We start from the raw sequence: 15,566 nt of genomic DNA, 5'->3' as shown, positions 1-15,566 counted from the left end.
ACCCCCGCATATTCCATCCTGCTCCCCTGTCTGTATCCTGCTTTTCATGTTGATATGAAATAAACGAAGTCCCTGCACTACAATACTGGTGAGTTGCTCCGCTTCATCTCTTTACATTGGAAAAGTTAGATTTTATTTCCATCATTTACACTTTCAAAATAACAGAAAACAAAAAAATGGCGTCTGCAAAAGTTTGGGCACCCTACAGAGTTAATATCTTATACTGCCCCCTTTGGCAAGTATCACAGCTTGTAAACGCTTTTTGTAGCCAGCAAAGAGTCGTTCAATTCTTGTTTGAGGTATCTTTGCCAATTCTTCCTTACAAAAGTCTTCCAGTTATTTGAGATTTCTGGGCAGTCTGTCACGCACTACTCTTTTAAGGTCTATCCATAGATTTTCAATTATGTTGAGGTCATGTAATGTTGAGGCCATGGCAAAACCTTCAGTTTACGCCTCTTGATGTAATCCCCCGTGAATTTCGAGGTGTGTTTAGGATCATTATCCATTTGTAGAAGTCATCCTCTCTTTAACTTCAGCTTTTTCATAGATGGCATCAAGTTAGCATCCGATATTTGCTGAAATTTTATTGAATCCATTTTTCCTTCTACTGTTCCATGTGCCACTGGCTGCAATACAACCCCAAAGCATGATTGATCCACCCCCATGCTTAACAGTTGGACAGAGCTTCTTTTCATTAAATTCTGTTCCCCTTCTTCTCCAAACGTACCTTTGCTCATTCCAGCCAAAAAGTTCAATTTTAACCTCATCAGTCCACAGAACTTGTTTCCAAAATGCATCAGGCTTGTCTATATGTTCATTTGCAAAGTTCAAACGCTGATTTTTGTGGTGAGGATGTAGAAGTGGTTTTCTTCTGATGACTCTTCCATGAAGACCATATTTGTACAAGTATCTCTTTATATTGGAATAGGGTACCACAACTCCAGTGTCTGCCAGATCTTTTTGGAGGGATTGTGCAGTCAAACATGGGTTTTGAATTGTTTTTCTCACGATCCTGCGAGCTGTTCTATCTGATATTTTTCTTGGTGTTCCAGATCTTGCTTTAACTTCCACTGTTCCTGATGACTGCCATTTCTTAATTACATTCCGAACAGAGGATATTGACATCTTAAAATGTTTTGCTCTCTTCTTATAGCCTTCTCCAGCTTTGTGAGCGTCAACTATTTTCAGTTTCAGATTTCTAGACAACTGCGTAGAAGAACCCATGGTGCTGATTGTTGGGGCAAGGTCAGCTGAGTCTGGGCATTTAAAACCTTTGAGATTGACATCATCTGGTCTTCCAAGATGATGATTGAGAACAATCCATGACACTGGCACGTCTCAGCTTTGCAAAGGGGCAGTGCATGCCATAAATTCTGCAGGGTGCCCAAACTTTTGCAGATGCCATTTTTTTGTTTTCTGTAATTTTGAAAGTGTAAATGATGGAAATAAAATCTAAGTTTTGTTGACATATATTATGTCTAATCTGTAATTTGATGCATTTTGGAGATTTTTCCATCTTTCCTTGGCTTCTTTATGCATATTAATACAAATTTTTACCTGAGATGCCCAAACTTTTGATCCCCACTATATGCACTGATCAACATTACGTTCACAACATTAGTTTGATAAACCTGGGTCATTACTGACATCACTATAAGGGCAATGTCCACACAGGATGGAATTCCTGCAGATTTTAGCTGCAGATTTCTATAGGTGAACTCTATTGCAGGTTACAATAACAGGATAATACATGAGATTTCAAAAATCATGATCATAGGGAAGAAGGAGCTGATGTTAGTACAGAACCCCACTGGGAAACAAGAAACCTGTTGCTTGGAAAGCCATTACTATGTTGGAACAGGGAGTTCCTGCTGAGTAACGGTGCGTTCACACTGAGTAATTCAAGAAGAATTTACTCAAGTAATTCCTCTTGAATTCTCCACTCCAAATTAATGCACATCTCCTCTGCCCATTGATTTTAACGTTTTTTTCTGCTGTCCTGTTCACACTGTGGAAATTCTGCTAGCAGAATTCAGACGCTGAATTTCTTTCCACTTGAAGAAAGAACATGCTCATTCTTCAAGCGGAATCCGTGAGCAGAATCCAATAGAAGTCAATGGTTAAAAAAAAATTCCGCCCGACATCGTTTTAAAGTGGAATTCAAGCGGAATTCAGAAAAGTAAATAGCCTCCTTCTTCATTCCTCTTCATTTCCGCATGGAAATTCAGCTCGAATTCCACTTAATGCATAAAATGACAGAAGGCAACAGTTTCCTGACCAAAATTATTCCTCGTGAATTTCTCCTTAAATTCCTCAGTGTGAACACACCCTATAACATCCCTAACCAGACATCTATCCAGAAGGGCACTGATTGCCTTATTCTGTGGACAGCTGTTATTGTGCTTTCTTTTGTATTGTACAAGGACTGCAGAAAAGGTTCTGTGGCTGAGCTCTGAACACACACTATTACTGAGTCTGACTGTCCCTCAGAGATCTTCTTCTGACCCTGACGTGACAAGGTGAATGTGGCCCACACCACCACAGTGCAGCTGCTATAGTGCTTTGGTGGTGTAAAGATGGAGTGCAGCACTGCACCTCTGGCCTCTGAATACACACACTGCGGGAAATGTATCATAACCTGTGGAGAGCAAAGTTGACCGGTTGCCCATAGCAACTAAGTAGATTGCTTCTTTCATTTTTAACAAGGCCTCTGGAAAATGAAAGAAGAAATCTGATTGGTTGCTATAGGCAACTGGTCAACTTTTCCTGAGCACAGGTCTTGATGAATCTCCCCCGCTGTCCTTACAGAGATGTTTGGACTTGTGATTCTGTCACGTCCAGTGTAGAGATCAGTGCAGACCTAGAATTCGTCCCAACCACTGTCCCTACTTACTTGGACGATCCGCCCTTAACAGTGGGCACAAACTGGGCAACAGTCCCTGCAATGGACTAAGTGCAGGGGCATCAGAAAGGTCAGTAACAAATGAGCATAACAGTACAAAACACGGCAAACAAGGGGCTAACAAACTGACAAACATAAAAAATGCCATGTCAAGAAACAAACAATGGGTCAAACTTATACAGCAGGGCACTACAAAAACAGCAAGACAGAAAAATAGTCAAGGTACAAGGTTATTATCTACACTATATAAAAGGTTTTTGCAAATGACAGTGCCAATTTAAAGGGATACTCTGGCCCTGATACATCTTATCCCCTATACAAAGGATAGGGGATAAGATGTCTGATTGCAGGGATCCTGCCGCTGAGGCCCCCCGCAATCTGTCATTCAGCACCAAACTTTGTGAGCTCTCCAAAGCACTGGAGGCTCCAAGTGTGCAGCGTGATGACCACCGGGCAAGAGTATCGTGACATCCCATAGACTTACATTGAGGAGGCGAGGCATGATGTCACATGGTGGCGGAGTCGTGACTTCACGATACTCTGGCCCCGTTGTCGTCACGCTGCACACTCAAAGCCTCCAGCGCTGCGGAGAGCTCTCAAAATTGGGCGCTGAATGACAGATTGCGGGGGTCTCCAGCGGTGGGACCCCCCGCAATCAGACATCTTATCCCCTATCCTTTGGATAGGGGATAAGATTAATTAGGGCCAGAGTACCCCTTTAAGTGTTATAGTGGGCAGAACAGAAAAGGCTCTCCCTATCTCATTATATATAGGGAGATTGTTCTGAGTAGTTCTTTGGCACTGACACTGAATGTATATATGTGTGTGTGTGTGTGTGTGTTTTCATACCTTGTTATATAGCTGCTGGCATAGTGCTGGTAATCATCATATTGATTGGCATTGGGGGTGTGGTGTCCCAGTACGGAATATGGTCCCATATGGTCCTACAGTCCCGTCAGGATGAGTCCCTGTCTGTCCCCAGGGCTCTCAAGGACCTTTATTGTTGGTCACATGATGATATTGTTACCCAGAGAACACCAGTGACCAGGTGACCTCCCAAGTAACCTATGGGCTCCTTGCACAGCCCCCCTATATAAGATAAGGAGGAGCGGCAATCTCTCTATCTGTTGTGATTCTCTTCCTGCTGATCAGTTTTGGAATATAAGGATAAGCCTAAAGGCAAGACGCAGAATAATGTTTTCTGCACATTCTGACATAGGTGGAAACTGCAGACCATCTAATGGGTTACTGACTCTCTTTTTCTTTTCAACTGCACTTATTTACTCTATTGCCATGCAAGTGTAGAGGTGGGTGGTCAGGGGAGATAGCTATTGGCCAAATTGGTTTAGTCTGTAAATATTTAAGATGTATGTGCAGCTTTATTAGACATTCCCCTGTAAGATTATCCAGGGTCCTGTTCTGGCATACTGAGCGGATGCTTATCCTTGTTGCTGTGACCATGCATGTTAAGCACACATACGTGGCAGGTGGTGAAGTCTGCCTGTCCTACAGGCCCACACAGGATCAAAGACAAACAGGGTAAAAACAGCAAAACACATCAGATATGTTTGGCACTTACCATGCACAGGGATAACAAACACTTTAGGTAAAGGATCCCATCATGGTGATGCTCAGTGCTTGAATGTAGAAGTATTGTATTACCATAGTCTAACAGTAAAGATGAATTACATGGCACTCACCATTTTTGTTAAAAGCTGTTATCTTTAATTCATGCTTCATAGCATACAGAATAGTTCATGGAAATAACACAAAGAAACTGCCCGGCCATTTTGCATACTTTAACACTTTGTCAGGGCCAAACAGCAGATGATGTGGTACACGTAGAAAACCCCTGTGGTGAGCCACAGGGTGTGAGGTGAGGTGTAAGGGGCAGATAGTGTTGCCCAGGGGCAGATGGTATGAACCCCTTTGTGTTCGTGATGCCAGGGAGTGGTTTGCCTATGTAACCGCCCAAAGGTAGTACAGCGAGTCTTAGGTTTGGCAGGGGCAATAAAGAGTCCAAGGCCAGGTTAAGGGTAACGGTAGCTTTTACTGAGGTTAGACAGTCTATACAGTTCAGTTAATATCCCAGAGAGGTGGCCAGTGACACAGAGAGACCTTGCAGGCTTGCTGGTACTTGCAGTAGGTAGACTGACTATAATGCAGGCCACGGTGACTAGACAGTAGACTTGACTTGACTGACTTGATGACTGACAATTAGATGACTTGAGCTTACTTGCAATTGACAGGTGTCTGCAGACTTTAGGCTTGAGGCCTCCAATGGGTGGACACAAACAGAGGTGGCAGCAGAAAGCACTGTGGTCAGACTGGAAATAACTACACAACTTTCTCTTTAGTATACAGCAGCTGATAAGTACTAGAAGGATTAAAGGGGTACTCCACTGGAAAAAAAAAAGTTTATCAACTGGTCCCAGAAAGTTAAACAGATTTGTAAATTACTTTTATTAAAAAAATCTTAATCCTTACAGTACTTATCAGCTGCTGTTATGATCCACAGGAAGTTCTTTTCTTTTTTAATTTCCTTTCGGCCTGACCACAGTGCTCTCTGCTGACACCTCTGTCCATTTTAAGAACTGTCCAGAGCAGGATAGCTTTTCTATGGGGATTTGCTCCTACTCTGGACAGTTCCTAAAATAGACAGAGGTGTCAGCAGAGAGCACTGTTTTTTTTTTTTTTTTAACATTGTTTTTTTTATAGTTTTTTTTTTTTTACATTGTTTTATTTAAAAAAAAAAAAAAGGCCCCCCTAGGGGCCTATCATAAGCCATAATTAGATGGCTTACATAGATCAATGTTATGCTATTGCATTACATTGATCTATGTTTTTGGCGATCGATTGCTGTCACGGTTCGGCTGGCAGGTGGTGGATCCTCTGTGCCAGAGAGGGATTGGCGTGGACCGTGCTGGTGGACCGGTTCTAAGTTGCTACTGGTATTCACCAGAGCCCGCCGCAAAGCGGGATGGTCTTGCAGCGGCGGTAGCAACCAGGTCGTATCCACCAGCAACGGCTCAACCTCTCTGACTGCTGAAGATAGGCGCGGTACAAGGGAGTAGACAAGAGCAAGGTCGGACGTAGCAGAAGGTCGGGGCAGGCAGCAAGGATCGTAGTCAGGGGCAACGGCAGGAGGTCTGGAACACAGGCTAGGAACACACAGGGAAATGCTTTCATTAGGCACTAAGGCAACAAGATCCGGCGAGGGAGTGCAGGGGAAGTGAGGTATAAATAGGGAGTGCACAGGTGAACACACTAATCAAGCCAACTGGGCCAATCAGCGGCGCAGTGGCCCTTTAAATCGCAGAGACCCGGCGCGCGCGAGCCCTAAGGAGCGGGGCCGCGCGTGCTGGGACAGGACCGACGGAGAGCGAGTCAGGTACGGGAGCCGGGGCGCGCATCGCGAGCGGGCGCCACCCGCATCGCGAATCGCATCCCGGCTGGGAGAGGTATCGCAGCGCACCCGGTCAGCAGGTCTGACCGGGGCGCTGCAATTGCGAGGATGTTGCGAGCGCTCCGGGGAGGAGCGGGGACCCGGAGCGCTCGGCGTAACAGTACCCCCCCCCCTTGGGTCTCCCCCTCTTCTTGGAGCCTGAGAACCTGAGGACCAGACTTTTGTCTAGGTTGTTGTCCTCAGGTTCCCAGGATCTCTCTTCTGGACCACAGCCCTCCCAATCTACCCAAAAAATTTTTTTTCCTCTGACCGTCTTGGAGGCCAGTATCTCCTTTACAGAGAAGATGTCAGAAGAACCGGAAACAGGAGTGGGAGAAACAAGTTTGGGAGAGAAACGGTTGATGATGAGTGGTTTAAGGAGAGAGACATGGAAGGCATTGGGAATACGAAGAGAAGGAGGAAGAAGGAGTTTGTAAGAGACAGGATTAATCTGGCACAAGACTTTGAAAGGACCAAGATAGCGTGGTCCCAGTTTGTAACTGGGGACACGAAAGCGGACATATTTAGCGGAGAGCCATACCTTGTCTCCGGGGGCAAAAATGGGGGGAGTTCTTCTTTTCTTATCGGCAAACCTTTTCATGCGGGATGAAGCCTGTAAAAGAGAATTTTGGGTCTCTTTCCATATGGTGGAAAGATCACGAGTCACTTCATCCACAGCGGGCAAACCAGAGGGCAAGGGAGTAGGGAGGGGGGGAAGAGGGTGACGGCCGTACACCACGAAAAATGGGGACTTAGCAGAAGATTCAGAGACTCTGAAGTTGTATGAGAATTCGGCCCATGGTAGAAGATCTGCCCAGTCATCCTGGCGGGAGGAAACAAAATGCCGTAAATAGTCACCCAGGATCTGGTTAATTCTTTCTACTTGCCCATTGGATTGGGGATGATAAGAAGAAGAGAAGTTTAATTTAATCTTGAGCTGTTTACAGAGGGCCCTCCAGAATTTAGACACGAATTGGACGCGTCTATCCGAGACGATCAGCGTGGGCAAACCGTGAAGACGAAAAATGTGTACAAAAAATTGTTTTGCCAACTGAGGCGCTGAAGGAAGACCAGGAAGAGGAATAAAATGTGCCATCTTGGAAAATCGATCAACGACCACCCAAACAACAGTGTTGCCACGGGATGGGGGTAAGTCAGTAATAAAGTCCATACCAATCAGTGACCAAGGCTGTTCGGGGACAGGCAGAGGATGAAGGAGACCAGCAGGCTTCTGGCGAGGAGTCTTATCCCGGGCACAGACAGTACAGGCCCGCACAAAATCAACAACATCCGTCTCCAGAGTCGGCCACCAATAGAAACGAGAGATGAGTTGCAAGGACTTTTTGATGCCCGCATGGCCTGCGAGGTGGGAGGAGTGACCCCATTTGAGAATCCCGAGACGTTGGCGTGGAGAAACGAAGGTCTTCCCTGGAGGAGTTTGCCTGATGGAGGCTGGAGAAGAGGAGATCAGACAGTCAGGAGGAATGATGTGTTGCGGAGAGGCCTCTACTTCCGAGGCATCCGAGGAACGAGAGAGGGCATCGGCCCTAATGTTCTTGTCGGCAGGGCGAAAATGAATTTCAAAGTTAAAACGGGCAAAGAACAAGGACCACCTGGCCTGGCGAGGGTTCAGCCGTTGGGCAGACTGGAGATAGGAGAGATTCTTGTGATCGGTGTAAATGATGACTGGAAATTTTGATCCCTCCAGCAGATGCCTCCATTCCTCAAGTGCCAATTTAATGGCCAGTAGTTCTCGATCCCCGATGGAGTAGTTTCTCTCCGCCGGAGAGAAGGTCCTAGAAAAAAAACCACAAGTCACAGCATGCTCGGAAGAATTTTTTTGTAGAAGGACCGCTCCAGCTCCCACTGAGGAGGCATCTACCTCCAATAGGAAGGGTTTAGATGGGTCAGGTCTGGAGAGCACGGGAGCAGAAGAAAAGGCAGACTTGAGCCGTTTAAATGCGTCTTCCGCTTGGGGAGACCAGGACTTGGGATTGGCATTTTTCTTGGTTAAAGCCACGATAGGAGCCACAATAGTGGAAAAGTGTGGAATAAATTGTCTGTAATAATTGGCGAACCCCAAAAAACGTTGGATAGCACGGAGTCCGGAGGGGCGTGGCCAATCTAAGACGGCAGAGAGTTTATCCGGGTCCATTTGTAATCCCTGGCCAGAGACCAAGTATCCAAGGAAAGGAAGAGATTGACATTCAAACAGACATTTCTCCATTTTGGCATAAAGTTGATTGTCTCGAAGTCTCTGAAGAACCATGCGGACATGCTGGCGGTGTTCTTCTAAGTTGGCAGAAAAAATCAGAATATCGTCCAGATACACAACAACACAGGAATATAGGAGATCACGAAAAATTTCATTAACAAAGTCTTGGAAGACGGCAGGGGCGTTGCATAGGCCAAAGGGCATGACCAGATACTCAAAGTGTCCATCTCTGGTATTAAATGCAGTCTTCCATTCGTCCCCCTCCCTGATGCGGATGAGATTATAAGCACCTCTTAAGTCCAGTTTGGTAAAGATGTGGGCACCTTGAAGGCGATCAAAGAGTTCTGAGATAAGAGGTAGGGGGTAGCGGTTCTTTACCGTGATTTTATTAAGTCCGCGGTAATCAATGCAAGGACGTAGGGAGCCATCTTTTTTGGACACAAAAAAAAATCCAGCTCCGGCAGGAGAGGAGGATTTGCGGATAAAGCCCTTTTTTAAATTTTCCTGGATGTATTCAGACATAGCAAGAGTCTCTGGAGCGGACAGAGGATAAATTCTGCCCCGGGGTGGAGTAGTGCCCGGGAGGAGGTCAATAGGACAGTCATAAGGCCTGTGAGGAGGTAAAGTCTCAGCTTGCTTTTTGCAAAACACGTCAGCATAGTCCATATAAGCCTTAGGGAGACCGGTTACAGGAGGAACCACAGGGTCACGGCAGGGAGTACTGGGAACCGGTTTAAGACAGTCCTTGAAACAAGAAGTACCCCAGCTCTTGATTTCTCCTGTGGACCAATCAAGGGTTGGGGAATGGCGTTGAAGCCACGGTAATCCAAGGAGAATTTCGGAAGTGCAATTGGTGAGGACCAAAAACTCAATTTTTTCGTGATGAGGTCCGATGCACATTAGGAGGGGTTCCGTGCGGTAACGCACGGTACAGTCCAATCTTTCATTGTTAACACAATTGATGTAGAGGGGTCTGGCGAGACTGGTCACCGGGATGTTGAACCTGTTGATGAGAGAGGCCAAAATAAAATTTCCTGCAGATCCGGAATCCAAGAAGGCCATGGTAGAGAAGGAGAAGGTAGAGGAAGAAATCCGCACAGGCACAGTAAGGCGTGGAGAAGCAGAGTTGACATCAAGAACTGTCTCATCTTTGTGCGGAGTCAGCGTACGTCTTTCCAGGCGGGGAGGACGTATAGGACAATCCTTCAGGAAGTGTTCGGTACCGGCACAGTACAGGCACAGATTCTCCATGCGGCGTCGTGTCCTCTCTTGAGGTGTCAAGCGAGACCGGTCAACTTGCATAGCCTCCACGGCGGGAGGCACAGGAACGGATTGCAGAGGACCAGAGGAGAGAGGAGCCGGGGAGAAAAAACGCCTCGTGCGAACAAAGTCCATATCCTGGCGGAGCTCCTGACGCCTTTCGGAAAAACGCATGTCAATGCGAGTGGCTAGATGAATAAGTTCATGCAGGTTAGCAGGAATTTCTCGTGCGGCCAGAACATCTTTAATGTTGCTGGATAGGCCTTTTTTAAAGGTCACGCAGAGGGCCTCATTATTCCAGGATAATTCGGAGGCAAGAGTACGGAATTGGATGGCGTACTCGCCAACGGAAGAATTACCCTGGACCAGGTTCAGCAGGGCAGTCTCAGCAGAAGAGGCTCGGGCAGGTTCCTCAAAGACACTTCGAATCTCCGTGAAGAAGGAGTGTACAGAGGCAGTGACGGGGTCATTGCGGTCCCAGAGCGGTGTGGCCCATGACAGAGCTTTCCCAGACAGAAGGCTGACTACGAAAGCCACCTTAGACCTTTCAGTAGGAAACTGGTCCGACATCATCTCCAAGTGCAGGGAACATTGTGAAAGAAAGCCTCGGCAAAACTTAGAGTCCCCATCAAATTTATCCGGCAAGGATAGTCGTAGGCCGGAAGCGGCCACTCGCTGCGGAGGAGGTGCAGGAGCTGGCGGAGGAGATGATTGCTGAAGCTGTGGTAGTAGCTGCTGTAGCATCACGGTCAGTTGAGACAGCTGGTGGCCTTGTTGCGCTATCTGTTGCGACTGCTGGGCGACCACCGTGGTGAGGTCGGCGACAACTGGCAGACGAACTTCAGCGGGATCCATGGCCGGATCTACTGTCACGGTTCGGCTGGCAGGTGGTGGATCCTCTGTGCCAGAGAGGGATTGGCGTGGACCGTGCTGGTGGACCGGTTCTAAGTTGCTACTGGTATTCACCAGAGCCCGCCGCAAAGTGGGATGGTCTTGCAGCGGCGGTAGCAACCAGGTCGTATCCACCAGCAACGGCTCAACCTCTCTGACTGCTGAAGATAGGCGCGGTACAAGGGAGTAGACAAGAGCAAGGTCGGACGTAGCAGAAGGTCGGGGCAGGCAGCAAGGATCGTAGTCAGGGGCAACGGCAGGAGGTCTGGAACACAGGCTAGGAACACACAGGGAAACGCTTTCACTAGGCACTAAGGCAACAAGATCCGGCGAGGGAGTGCAGGGGAAGTGAGGTATAAATAGGGAGTGGACAGGTGAACACACTAATCAAGCCAACTGGGCCAATCAGCGGCGCAGTGGCCCTTTAAATCGAAGAGACCCGGCGCGCGCGCGCCCTAAGGAGCGGGGCCGCGCGCGCCGGGACAGGACCGACGGAGAGCGAGTCAGGTACGGGAGCCGGGGCGCGCATCGCGAGCGGGCGCCACCCGCATCGCGAATCGCATCCCGGCTGGGAGAGGTATCGCAGCGCACCCGGTCAGCAGGTCTGACCGGGGCGCTGCAATTGCGAGGATGTTGCGAGCGCTCCGGGGAGGAGCGGGGACCCGGAGCGCTCGGCGTAACAATTGCTAAGGGCTGCCTTTTCCCTAAATGGGCACTGCCAGATACAAAAACTTTTTATATGTTGTACATCTTGGCAAAACATTAACTTCACAATATACTTCACAAGAAAATTTGATTACATTTTTATAGAAATCATGGCTTAAAAAACTGGCCATTAGGGGTCCCCATACCTGCTGGGATACCATCGAGTCCAGAGTCAGCATCATGATAACGCATTGACCCTGGACAAGGCTCTACTCCTGGCCTGTCACTCCTCCTACAGGAGCACACAGCAGCCGGGAGCAAGCACACAATAAGTGAGGTTTTTTTTACTACAACGGAGCTCCGCAGCAGCCATTAGCTGTTTTCCATTCCTAGCATCACTGATGCTGTAAGTGCTCGGAGCGCACGGGGAAAACAGCTTATGTCGGCTGCTGCGGAGCTCCAGAGACTGCGCTGCACATATCACATCAACACCGCTCCACTGCTAACACAGCCGCCCGCTGCCGCTGACTTCTCTGCACGCCGCTGACTTCTCCCGCCCACCGTTAATTTTACTGTATGCCCGCCACTTACATTTCCCCTAGGGTTATCAAGACTACAACTCCCAGCATGCCCTGACAGTGAGGAGAAGCTGAGAGTTGTAGTTTTGCTAATGCAAAGAGAGGTGAGCTGACAGCATACTGAGGGAGGAGGCTGAGTCCTGCGCAGTGAGGCCACACCCCCTCCCTTTGAGAGAAATTCAAGCAAGTGAGCAACAATTAAAGTGAAATAAAAAAATAATAATAATAATAAAGGTGCTAGACACATATAAATTATATATGCATGTTCAGGATTAGGTACTGAGTAACATATTAGTTTTTTTTAGTTGTTGTTGAATCTGACAGGTACGCTTTAAGCAATCGCTGATGCACAGAGCATCGGGAAGGACGGGTAAGTCCTCGTTCTTCCCCGGCAACCAATCTGCAGCCCATGATAATATCGCAGAGCTGTGGATGGGTTCCCTAGACCCCAGGGATTACCAGCATTTAATGTTTGAGGGTACGTTCCCACACGGCGTATTTTGCTGCGTATTTGCTGCGTATTTGGTGCTGCGTATTTTCCTACCCATTGACTTCAACAGAGAAAATAAAATACGCAGCAGCAAATACGCAGCAAATACGCCGTGTGGGAATGTACCCTAAAGGAGTAATCCAGGAAACAACGTAATCCTTTCAGTACTTATAAGCTGCTGAAGTTGAGTTGTTCTTTTCTGTCTAAGTGCTCTCTGATGACACCTGTCTCGGGAACTGTCCAGAGTTGAAAGAAAATCCCCATAGCAAACCTCTTCTACTCTGTGCAGTTCCCGAGACAAGCAGAGATGTCAGCAGAGAGAACTGTTGCCAGACAAAAAATAACAACTCAACTTCAGCAGCTGATAATTATTGGAAGGATTAAGATTTTTTAATAGAAGTAATTTACAAATCTGTTGAACTTTCTGGAGCCGGTTGATATATATCTATACAAAAAGTTTTTCCTGAAATACCCCTTTAAGTGCTGGGATCACCATTGATCATTACATTTATCCATTTCAATGACGGACATCGGAGCCAGCTCTGATGTCCATCATTATCGGCAGATGTCAGCTGCTGATAGCAGCGGGGATCTCCCAGTTATAATGCAGATCCGACCCGCAGGCCGCATCATGTTCCCCCCACTCGACCCATGATGTACGGTACGTCATAGGTCAGGAAGGGGTTAAACAAGGTAACTGTCTTCTTCTGAGGTTACAGCTCAGGACTCTAACTCTCATCAGAGGTTCCTCATAGCCTCTGATGACTCGGTTATACCTTTTGTAAGCCCAGTATTAATCGGCCTCAGCACCTGTGCTTACTGACTTGGGCTAACCTGAAAAACTGGACTGGCCCAGAAAGGGGAATAAAGGGCCTCACTACCAAACCTGTCTTTCATCCCATAAATATTGGGGCCCAATAAGATGACTTACCAAATTCCCTAGCAAACTAAGTCTTGCAATGGATTTTAACTATTTCCTTGATTTCCCATATCTCACCCAGCTTCCCCTGAATGGGATATGTGCTTCCTAAAACCTAATGTCCACATAAGGCTGGGTTCACACTACGTTTTGTCCCATACGGGAGCGCATACGGCAGGGGGGAGCTAACACCTCGCGCTCCCGTATGTGACCGTATGCGCTCCCGTATGTCATTCATTTCAATGAGCCGACCGGAGTGAAACGTTCGGTCCGGTCGGCTCATTTTTGCGCCGTATGCGCTTTTACAACCGGACCTAAAACTGTGGTCAACCACGGTTTTAGGTCCGGTTGTAAAAGCGCATACGGCGCAAAAATGAGCCGACCGGACCGAACGTTTCACTCCGGTCGGCTCATTGAAATGAATGACATACGGGAGCGCATACGGTCACATACGGGAGCGCGAGGTTTTAGCTCCCCCCTGCCGTATGCGCTCCCGTATGGGACAAAACGTAGTGTGAACCCAGCCTAAGACAGGTACCTTAGGTAAATATAGCGATCACAGACGACTATTCCTGTCACTGTCTCACACTGCACTTTCCAATGTTTGACCTATCTGACGGGCAATTTTACTAATGCACTTACATCTCTATTGGAGCCATCCTGACCTTTATTCAATATAAAAGAATGGAAAAAAACACAAGAAATATTTCCTTTTACAGGATCCTGAGATTGTGTAACATCTTTACCATGTATCAGATTTCAGTTGAATTAACGTGTATTGAACTTTGTATAATAAATGAACAATAACATTTTAGGATCATTTTGAGGGGGACCACGAGCAGAGCATCTATATGCAATATAGAGTGAACATTCCCTATGAGGGGTAATGGATTCCATGTTTACAATCAAATGCAGTTTAAAAATCGACCAGTTGTCAAAGTAAGGTGTCAGTTCGGGTCCTGAGAAACGTGGTCAGGCCAGGACTTGCCTCCTTGAAGCCAGTCTTAGGCCACTATACTATACACAACATTATTTAAATCAGTATTTTGCAAAGGTAGTTATAAGCCAATACTAGGCATAGATAGAATTCCATTATAGTTTTGCCTTGTGTAGATGATCCATTCCTAGTTTTGGCTTACAAATATCGATCGATGCAGTCCAACAGATACAAAAATGGAAACTGTGCACCCATTCGATGTATGCACCAGGAGAATTTTTGTGGCACATAAACTTAACCCCTTAAGGACTCAGGGTTTTTCCGTTTTTGCACTTTCGTTTTTTCCTCCTTACCTTTTAAAAATCATAACCCTTTCAATTTTCCACCTAAAAATCCATATTATGGCCTATTTTTTGCGTCGCCAATTCTACTTTGCAGTGACAGTCATTTTACCCAAAAATGCACGGCGAAACGGAAAAAAAAAAACGCAATTTTGTAACTTTTGGGGGCTTCCGTTTCTACACAGAGCATATTTCTGTAAAAATTACACCTTATCATTATTCTGTAGGTCCATACGGTTAAAATGATCCCCGACTTATATAGGGTTGATTTTGTCTCACTTCTGGAAAAAATCATAATTACATGCAGGAAAATTTATACGTTTAAAAATGTCATCTTCTGACCCCTATAACTTTTTTATTTTTCCACGTACAGGGCGGTATGAGGACTCATTTTTTGCGCCGTGATCTGAAGTTTTAATCAGTATGATTTTTGTTTTGATCGGACTTTTTGATCACTTTTTATTCATTTTTTAATGGTATAAAAAGTGACCAAAATACGCTTTTTTGGACTTTGGAATTTTTTGCGCGTACGCCATTGACCGTGCGGTTTAATTAATTATATATTTTTATAGTTTGGACATTTACGCACGCGGCGATACCACATATGTTTATTTATTTTTTTTACACTGTTTTATTTTTTTTAATGGGAAAAGGGGGGTGATTCAAACTTTTATTAGGGAAGGGGTTAAATGACCTTTATTAACACTTTTTTTTTACATTTTTTTTTGCAGTGTTATAGGTCCCATAGGGACCTATAACACTGCACACACTGATCTCCTATGCTGATCACTGGCGTGTATTAACACGCCTGTGATCAGTGTTATCGGCGCTTGACTGCTCCTGCCTGGATCTCAGGCATGGAGCAGTCATTCGTCGATTGGACACCGAGGAGGCAGGTAAGAGCAGCCGGGTCACTTTCACTTTCACTTTAGAAGCGGCGGTC

The 15,566-nt window shown here is 46.4% G+C and overlaps 1 protein-coding gene across 5 annotated transcripts in view; it reads left to right on the top strand.

Annotated features, from left to right (window-relative positions):
• The first annotated feature begins 2,798 nt into the window (after positions 1–2,798).
• The window catches only part of MTIF2 (mitochondrial translational initiation factor 2), a 66,752-nt gene continuing 53,984 nt past the window's right edge, over positions 2,799–15,566 (top strand). For 2 of the 5 annotated variants that reach the window (XM_056567781.1, XM_056567779.1), the window contains exon 1: positions 2,799–2,972. The gene's annotated coding sequence lies outside the window, so the exon portion shown is untranslated. The remainder of the gene's footprint in view (positions 2,973–15,566) is intronic. The other 3 variants (XM_056567778.1, XM_056567777.1, XM_056567776.1) reach the window with 2 other exon arrangements.

Source organism: Hyla sarda, chromosome 3, assembly GCF_029499605.1.
Source record: "Hyla sarda isolate aHylSar1 chromosome 3, aHylSar1.hap1, whole genome shotgun sequence".
Lineage (NCBI taxonomy): Eukaryota > Metazoa > Chordata > Amphibia > Anura > Hylidae > Hyla > Hyla sarda.
The sequence above is the reverse complement of the archived record's forward strand: the minus strand, read 5'-3'. Positions and strand labels throughout refer to the sequence as shown.